The 9,980-nt window shown below is 36.5% G+C and overlaps 1 long non-coding RNA gene across 1 annotated transcript; it reads left to right on the top strand.

Moving 5' to 3' along the window:
* The first annotated feature begins 4,610 nt into the window (after positions 1–4,610).
* On the top strand, positions 4,611–9,582 carry LOC122182299. Its single transcript, XR_006179759.1, has 3 exons — positions 4,611–4,664; positions 4,756–4,828; positions 9,078–9,582. It is a non-coding gene; the product is annotated as an uncharacterized LOC122182299 (long non-coding RNA).
* Positions 9,583–9,980: the final 398 nt, after the last annotated feature.

The raw sequence follows: 9,980 nt of genomic DNA, 5'->3' as shown, positions 1-9,980 counted from the left end.
TTATATTATATTATATATTAATTGAGCTGTTGTTTTCTAAATGAAAACATAAATTTCAGGTCCTGTTCCTTTTTGCTTAGCATTAACTGCTATGTGCCAGCTGAGGTATTTTCTTAATCTGTTCTGAACTGTAGAAATCCTATTGCACTTCAGAACTTGGTCTATATATCACAAGGTATTAAAAGCAATATAAGTATAAATGGCAGTCTTACTTTTCAACTTTGTCTTTTATTTTTGGCAAGATATAGAGGGAACCATAAAATCTAGATTGTGCGTATTGCTCATTGCCAGCATCAGTGTCTCTTCAAATACAACTTTATCATGGAAAGGAGAATAAATACTGTTTTTGACAATAGGAGAACAGAAGCATCACATGTAAGGATTTTATCTGGAACCACACAGCCATTTGAAGAAAAAGAAATCTTCATCCTCATATTCTGAACTACAATAGGAATATTTGACTTCTGTAACTTGATAAGTATCACACAACTTTATATTTCTTTAAAGCAAATATTTCTTGTCAGAATTTTGCCCTGAGCTTTGTACTATCAGAGATCAGGCACTTTTACTAGCTCTGTGCCCATTCAAAGAGTACCATGTGCAAGTTGATGTTTAGTAGCTGCAGAGAGACAATAAGCAATTTTAGCATGCGTTCTAAAAGCTCTTAAAATTGCCTGCATTGATTCACTATATTTGGAAGAGAAGAAATTTGACTGAAAACTGGACGATGTGCTGTGTGATGTGGTTTAGTGCTTGTGGTGGCAATGGTGATGAGGAGACGGTTGGACTAGATGATCTTATAGGTCTTTTCCAACCCTGTGATTCTATAATTCTATGATTCTATGAAATATTTAGGTATAGGATTCTTGAACATAAGTACTGTAAAAAATATATGTTAATGTTGGTATGTGTTTTCTTAAAAATATAAAGTGTTGTGTTTACAGCAATAGAAACTTTACAAGTTTTCATAAAATGTTTTCATAGCAATTAATTTGCATTTTTTCCCTTTCTCTCTTTTGGAGAGGTCTGTGTGTCAGTTCCTTAGAGATCTCAGGATTATTCCTCTTCAGCTACTTTCAGCTGAAAATAATTTTTTTTACATTTACTATTTTAATACATGATGCAAAATCACTGTTATTCTATTGGATTCTTCACTCAATTTATATTGCATTTTCCTTGTCAAGGTTCAAGTAGATTTAATAAAAATATAAAAAGTAATATCACTGGTGTTGGCCCTCTTGATTAAGTCTCCAGGCTTAGTTTACTTAGCACCATCGTTAATTTCAAAGTGTTATTTTTTCACTGCACACCAAATAAAATTTCACGTTATACTAATAATTACTGTAGAACCCTACCTGAAAATTGACTACATAATATGATACCTTTTTTATTAGACAAGGACTCTGTGTACAGACAATATAAAGATATGGGGTGAACTCTGGAAATCTCATAAGTAGTATGGAGATGGGGAAAGAACTAAATTAGACGTAAGGAAAAGCTAGCCTTCACAGTTTTGTTTAAGCAGTGTAGAAGTTCTGGTTCTTTTACTAAAAGAAGAGCCTAGAAATTGCTTCTCCTAAAGATAAAAGAGTTTAAGGCAGAGTCTGAGGTTCTAGCATTTGCTTGCTTCTTTTTCTGCTTCAGGAGGAAGCAAGTGCTTTGGGGCCAGAACAAGTGCAGTTGCCCATTATAGAAGGTAGCCTACCAGGCACTGAATTTCTCCAGTGCTCCCTGGCCTTATTGGCACATGTTTACACTTCCTTTGAAAATATTTTGACAAGGGCAACCAAAGCATGAGTGGTAGCAAGGCAGAGGCTGAGCAGCATTAAGAGCAATAATGAATAAATACAACCAGAGGAAAATGTCTGGAAGCTACTCTAGGGCTGGTCAGTTACATGGTCAGTGTGGGATCAGCTGTATACTAGTTTAGGGAAGGTACTGTTCTTTTAGCATCCTCCACTGCTCAACTAAATCTACCTTGCAGTGTCTAAGATCCAAGATGTACAGAAGTTTTGAATGCATAATATGTCAGCCTGAATATTCTAAGGTATGTTTGTGTGAATAAATCTGTACAGAAGTGTCTGCTACCCAGCAGTCATATTCTAATTTCTAGTTGTTGAAACAATAAAGGGAGAACAAGGGAGCCAGCTCAGAAGTGTCACAGAGCCTCCCCATGAGACTTCTAATAAAGCTGTTCTGACATTTACAAGTGGATCTTCAAATATGAGAAAACTGGAGTTCTTATATCAGTCCAAAGCAAAATAAACATAAAATTGTCAAGCCTTCAGAATGAAACTTCCATAGCATGTACTGCTTTCACCAAGGAAAACAATCCCTAAGGACAAAGGAGCTCTGTCACCAGAAGCATAGAAGAAAAATATTCAATATCTGTTTTATATTGGACAAAATAATACTGCCACAGTATCCAGGATAAGCACCTGTCTGTCAAATATCAGAGTAGGGAACCCATTAAAGATGTAAATTGATAGTGACTGTCAGCCTTGGAAATCTGATATACAGCTTCCATTCTTCTCCTCACCAAGATAAACTAGGAGAAACTGAGTCCTGCTCCTTTCTGTTTGGCAAGAGGCCAGTAGCTGTGACGCTCCAGCTACGTTTGTGTAGCACACCAGACTTCTTTTTTACCCTCGTAGCAGCATTCATGGGAGCAGATGTGAAAAAAAAAGAAAAGCACCAGTTTAGTAAAGTGAAAATAACTAGTGGCAGAGGGTGTATGAGACTTCCAGAAACACAAGGTAGGAAACTTCATTACTCTTGGTGCTGCTAGAAAATCTTTATCCTTTTTTTACCTTTGAAAAGCTAATGTAGGAAGAAACAGTTAGCAACATGACAGTGCATCGTCATGTTTTTCTTGATACGTTAACCAGCCAGAATGTACCTGCAATAGGAGAATATTAATTTAGCATTAATATCTCCTCTTTCACATGAGTAGCAGAATGTCACAAACTGCAGAGAAGATGTGAGATGAAAGAAACAGATGACTTCTTTTTAACGCTAGTTTTTATTATGATGGATTTCATAGAGTCAGAGAATCATTTAGGTTGGAAAATGCTTTCAAAACCAAGTCCAATTGCAGCACTGGTGCTGATTTCAACCAGCCTAGCCAAGTGAAAATAACTAGTCTGCTTCCACACAAAGGCTATGCTTGTGAAATTTCAGTGTACTTTTGCAGATATTGTCTGTGAGCCATATGATCCCAGAAGTAATGTAACTTTTAGAGGCCAAATTTCAGCATTTAAATATATGTAAAGTATTTCCTATTGTTACTCAAAGATATTTGTATTAATTTCCAGTCATTTCAAGATAAAGCTCTGCTTTTGCATTCTCTTTAACGCCATTGGCCTTTTGCAACATTTTTGTGGTCTTGCCTCTTTTACTGTTCCAGTCTTTTTTGTGTTTCTGTATCCCACTTACACAACTTCTGCTTTTGAACTAGACTCACAGCGTACATTTTCCAGTGTCTCTTCTGTTCCTCACATTTTTTTAACCTGTGAGAGTATTTGACAGTGTCCATGTTTATACCTCCTGTTTTTCCCCATAAATAGAATGACAGCCAGTACTGGTAACCTAGTGGGTGGCAATCCTAGCAGGGGGTTCTAAGTAAGTGATTATTAAGATCTCTTGCAACCCAAGCCATCCTATGAGGCTTTAATTAATGTTGCTGAGCTAATGTTGTAACTGGAGTTGGGATAGTTTTAACTTGTCCATCCAATTGACTTCAATCCTACTGAGAGTAATGGGAGTGAGTGGACATTTGACAGAAAAACAAAACAAAACAAAAACATACAAACAACAAAAAAATAATGTTGCCCATGGCATTCTAAAATGAGCATACCAGTGTTTCTCATTAGGGTTTAAACAAACTAACTAGCTAACAAATGGAGGCTAAAATCTAGAATGTAGTAGAAAAAGTGCAGGTGCAAACTTTGTGCATTATAATAATGAAATGACTTTCAATTCAAACCAAGATGGAAATAAGAAAGCATTTAGCTATTTGTCTTTAGAGGATCATATAAATTGCTTGAGGGTTGAGGCTAGTGGTAGCATTTATGTAGGCTTTAAGAATGCAGTGAGACAGTTCAGAACAGAAAAAAAAACAAAGTTTTTTTTTATATATACTAAAAGACCACATAAATTTAAGTTGGAGGAAGCCCTACTACAGCTTATTAGGATTTAAGTGTTTATCTCAGCATCTGATTTATGTCATCCATTATCAGTGATGATGTGTAATGGGAATGGGTCATCAGCTGAGCCAAACTTGTAGCCCAATAGGCTACTTTGCAGCCACTGCCTATTGCTAATCAGCTCAAATGCCAGTAGCTCTCACAAAATGAATCAGACATTTTTGAGTCACTGGAAAAAAACCTGCTATGGTTATTGCTACTGAAGTAGCAGTGGATGCCTGTTCTTTCACAGGAGGCTTCTATTATGCCATATAAAATGCCAAATTATGACCAAAAGAGAGGTAGACAAAGCAAAAGCAGGTAATATTAGGAATATTGTCATTTTAATATCCCTCAAATAAGGATATGATTTGTCTCCCATACATGTTAGTTTCATTTATGAGTTGCTCTTTTTCTTTCTCATACAGTAAAGAAGAGATTGATTGGAACAACTGAAACAGTGAAGAAATGAGAAGAGAGGTAGGAGAAGTCTTAGTATGGCCAACAAAATCTCAGTGTGTCTGAATTAGGTAAACAATAGGGTTCACATGAGTCTTTCCATTTTTCATAGCATGGAAGAGTGGCAGAGGCCTCCGAGGCCAGGAAGAAGGAGGCTCATGAAGCTGTAATTTGCAGCCTGTGTGGTAAGTCTGCACTGGTCCTGACTTCACAGAAGGAGCTGAGAACTTTCCAGGGTTCAACTAAATGCAGTATTTCAGCCTTCTCCTGCTGTTTCCCCTGCAACATGAATTTGATCTTTTTCCGATTACTCCTCCGTTACATTTTAATATTGTGTTTATTGTACCAGGAACCTGTTTGGCCACAGATGTGAAATCAGTAATAAAACAATTAGAAGAGGCATGCTTTCATTTCCTTCACAGTATTAAAGTGAATAGTAGTCTCGTATTTGAGGGTAAAGGCCATGATTTGATATTAAAATGAGGAGAGGCAAAGTAGTTAAATTAAGCACTAGCAGTCACCAGGGAGCCTGACCTCCGCAGTGTTAGATGGAGATCTGTGAGCTAGCTGGCATTACACTCGGTGGGCTCATGTCGCAGAAGAACGTCACAACAAAGCTGTAATCAACCCTACTAAGGCTGAGAAATGTGTATTTTAAAGCACAAGTGTAGTTCAGCATAGTAGAATAATTATTGTGTTTCAAGTGAAAATAAAATCACAGCTGCAGAACTAAGCCTTCAAATCTTTTTGATTGTACAAATTATTATTATTTTTTTTTTGAATGAAAATTGGAAAAATCCTTAGTTAAGACTGATCTAAAAATATTTGGTTTTCCTTCCACATTTAAATAAAGGAATTTATCCTTAAATCCTTTTCTAATGCTCTTTTTTGGCCTGACAGCACTTTTGACTTCCCTCAGGCTTGTTACTTATTTGTAGCAGAGCAAAATCTATCCCTTCCATGTAAAAACATAACATTAGATTGTATTTTTATTGCAGTCAGGAAATACATCTAGTAAGAATGCTTTCATTTTTAAATGTCTGTAATTCTAGAATTATGCTTAAAGAATTTATAATGATCTTCAACTCTAAATGTATAGTATCACACTTATCAGAAGTGTTTATAGCACACTAACTGTTAGCCAACCTTACACAATCATTCACAAACAAGGCTAAATATAGAAAAAAACTTCTGTTGTGAAGCCTGATAAAAGCAGATGTAATAAATTAAGCTTCTATATGAATGCAGTTAACTTTGCCAATTAAAATTGAAACTTAGGGAACCATCACCCTTTGCTCATTCTGCTCATTCTAGCTGCTACAAAATATCTGTTACCAGCAAATCAGGTTGGCCTTGTGTGGAGCCAGATGTTGGACTCCGTAATCCTCGTGGGTTTCTTCCAACCTGGGATGTTCTGTAATTCTATAGTTAGATTTATCCAAATTTTTCAGGTATTACTACGTACTGATTTTGATCTGCTAGTATTTGTAAAACTCTGAAAAAAGGAAGGTGAATAAAACAGAATTTTAAGAGAATACTGCCCTAGTTTCAGATATTTATCATTATCACTCTGAATAATTTAATTTACAAATTTTAAATTGACTTTTTTCAAGACAGCAGTCCTACGAAGGAAACTTGGCTTTTGAACAATGATGAATAAAGAGCTCCACACATTTCCCCATCTGCTTTTGCAATTGTTGAAATAAAAATAACAAAAGAGGAAGAAAATGCTATTTTGTGTAACACTGGCCCTTATAACAAAGGTTTTTGGAGTTACTAAGTTTGATTTCCTTAAACAAAAATCTTCCTCATTGCTGATCACATTCTGCTAGGTCTCTGCTTTTGAGATTGGTCCTAAATAATTGAGAAGATACTTAACATATGCTTAAATAAGGCCTGTGCCTTTATATTATCAGTGTTATAGAATTGGCTGGGCCACGTCCCCCAAAGTCAACTGCTGTCAGCTGGTGTCCTGTGGTGTCAGCCCTAGCATCTTGCTGGCTGAAGAAGAAATGGAGAGACGTGCAGAAAATGTTCTCTGTTTTTGTCCTGCCCCTGTTTGGATTAATAGCTATAAAGATATTAATGTAGGGTTCGTGATTCACAGGGATACATTTAACAAATAGCTACACAACTTCTGAAATAGAAGAGAAATCACATGCTGGCTGTGTAAACTAAATAACCAGCTAAACAAACTGAACATGGTACATCAGTGGCCTCAAAAGTGGCTTTGAGCTGTCATCTTGTCCTTCTGACGCTTTCAGTAATTGCTAGTTGGGTTGAGGTTAGATGATAAGTTTCTTCTCAGAAGTGAGCAACTCTTGGAGTGTACTCCAAAACAAAAATAAAGTTATGTCTTCTGGGCTGAAAGGAACCATCTGTGGTACAGCTAGTAATCTTTGTGATGTTTAGTGAAATTTGTTTTGGCTGGAAACTGCTGAAAGAAGCTGATGCCCCTGGTTCAGAAGGATTCATAAGAAGACGATTCATGATGCCCCTGGTTCATAAGGATTCATAACTCCAAAACTTATTATGATTAAAAGAGATGGCAAAGATGACCAGAAACAGTGTTCATTGGCTGTGATAGAGCTGTTGCTCTGGAGTGTCATTTTTCCTTTTAAAGAAGATAGCTATAAGAAAAATAATAGCAAAGCTATGTAGTTCTCATTGCTTGTGATCTCAGCTGGGTCAGGCCTTGGATAAGTGATGTTGTATTGCTCTTACAGTCATTTATTGGTCTTACAGTCATGCATAGGTACCTTATAAACCCTGTCCTGTGTGGAATGCTGCACGTTAGCATTCAGCAAAACAAATAGGAGTCTTACCATGTTTCCCACGCCTAAGCAGATGAATAACACTCTGAAGTTGGTATGGTCAATCCTGCACCTTTGCAGTCTTCTGAGTGCTGATCTAACTGCTCAAAGCTGCTTTCAAGCACCATCTGTTGTCACATGGTTCTGCATGCCAGATGCTCATAAAAATGTCTTTCTTGGTTGTTTTAGAAACTAAAGAGCGAAAAAGGTATTAGAAGATTTCAAACCAAAAGAACTAAGCATGTAACAAGCACAATGAAATAAAGAAGCATCCTATGCATATTTCTGCTTTTCATAGCCATAGATTGAACACTCCTTTGCATTAAAGTAAGAATTTTTCTCTTTCCATGGAACAATAAAGAAATCTTCAATGACTGATTGATTGGCTTTTAAAATTTGTAATGTGTTGTGTTTTCCAGCAGTGCTTTCCAATGGTTTCTGCACTTGCAGTCATGTAATGACTTGAAAGTTTTGGCTTTTGTTGAAATGATATGTTTTAAAGTTTGATTATGTGAAAGGCTGGAAGGTATAATTCCGCTTTACCTAAAAAAAAAAAGGCACACACAAAAAAAATCTCAAGAATTTGGGCCCCTGAATGTCTGAGAAATTCAGTCGGCCATACAGCATATAATCTATGAAAGATGAATGTATACGTGATAATCAGCCTCCCTGGGCTTTTTGATACATTGGAGAAAAACGTAGAAATTGGGTTGCTGGGAAAGGCATCAGGATATGGATAATGTCAGAAGACAACTTATGTTCTAGTTGCCTACTAAACATTCAGCAGAGCTGATTTTACAATGTTTGTCACTCATAGAGTCTGCTGAAATTGTTCACTTGAATATTAAAGGTTTGGTCTGTGGCCTACAATGTGGGAGAAATAAAGCAGAACTACAGTCACTCAGCCAGAGTCGAATGTTAAGGTGGCAAGTTAGAGAATCTTGAGAGAAGTTTCTTTGAAATACTTATTCAAAACACGAGGAAAAAAGAACAACACAGTAGTCATGACATAGCTCATAGGAAGTAAATTGCAGTTCAGGCATGTGTTGTAAATTCTTCTTGTAGTAATTCTTCAACTTACATGAGTGGTTCTCACATTTATTTATAGCATGTGCACTCTTTCATCATATTCATGAATTTCTTTTCTAAAATAATGAAGACAATAGATTGATCACAGCCTTCTTATATATCCTCTATAACTTCAAGTTGAGAGACAAAGCTTAAGTACTCTTTAGCACATCACTTAAATAGATAATCTGCATATTTATTTCACAAGAACAATGATGAAAGAAAAAAACTGTCAGCCTGATTGTCATCTGCAAAGATGTACTTCAGATATCTCAGCGTGGAAGATGATGGAAATAGACATATTTACATTAGCACCACCTTCAGTCCAAGCGTGAATAATAGGATGCTTTACTGTTGCATACACAATTCTCTGGAGCTAAGTGTATTACTTCAGAATGATACCATTCCTCACAACTGAAAGGAAAAAAAAAAAAAGAAGAAACAAACAGCTTGTGCTGACAAACACTGTCAGTTCTGTGTTCTTTCTTCTTCTCCCTTGAGCACTTTGGTACCATTTAAAAGCCACATTCTTGCATGTTCATGTTTTGTGCAGGAACCATCTGCCAGGGACTCTTAAGAGCTGATTGCCTACAAACACACCTTTCTGCAGACAAACTTCTCTCTCAGCTGTGAAAAAGTCATCTCCACCTACTGACGTTTCTGTCTGTCTGCTCTTCAAAGACCTTTGAAGGAATTACTCAAAAGTGGCATCTTGCTCTATTTCCCAGTGGAAATGTGAATCCTAGAAACACTGAGAAGGTATTTCTAAGCTTAGAACTATAGATCAAATCATCCTGTATTCAGTTTTTGTTTGGGTTGGGGAAGGAGAGAGAGAAATGTATATTTTGCTTTTTAGGATTTCTCAGTCATTCTGTAGATTCACAGTTCCTTAAAACAAGACTTACATCAGAAGGCCTGCCATCAGGAAGTCTACAATCAGAATGTCTACTAAAAATTTTACCTTTAATTACACTTAGAGTGAGTTGTTAATTTGACTCTGGCCTTTCTCAGTTCTAAACTGTTGTGTCTGTTCACTTCTTATCATCGTGTTTTCTATGTTGCAGATACTCAAATATTTTGATATGTCATGTAGAGCGTATATTGTTTTCCAAACCATTTTTCGAGAAATGTCACAGAATTTGTAATGTTACTTCACAACACAACATTAAAGTACTTCATTCTGATTCAATACCTAATGTGTGCTCAACCTCATTCAAGTGGTGCACTTGACTTGGGTAGAATCAGGGTTTGTGAATGATTCTCAAATTCTGAGCAAAACTTGATTTGCAGCCTCACAAAAATTGCTTCTGGTTGCTGTAAAGCAAGTCAATTTTTGAACAGTTTCATAGAGGCAAAGCTGATGTTCAGAATAATTTCAGCATGGGTCAAGTCGAGAAACAAGGGGTTAAGTGCAAGTGGAAGATAGAGCTAGATGATAGGCAGATTTTGCAAAAAG

Source organism: Lagopus leucura, unplaced genomic scaffold, assembly GCF_019238085.1.
Source record: "Lagopus leucura isolate 7727_CA_CO unplaced genomic scaffold, USGS_WTPT01 Super-Scaffold_100014, whole genome shotgun sequence".
Lineage (NCBI taxonomy): Eukaryota > Metazoa > Chordata > Aves > Galliformes > Phasianidae > Lagopus > Lagopus leucura.
The sequence above is the reverse complement of the archived record's forward strand: the minus strand, read 5'-3'. Positions and strand labels throughout refer to the sequence as shown.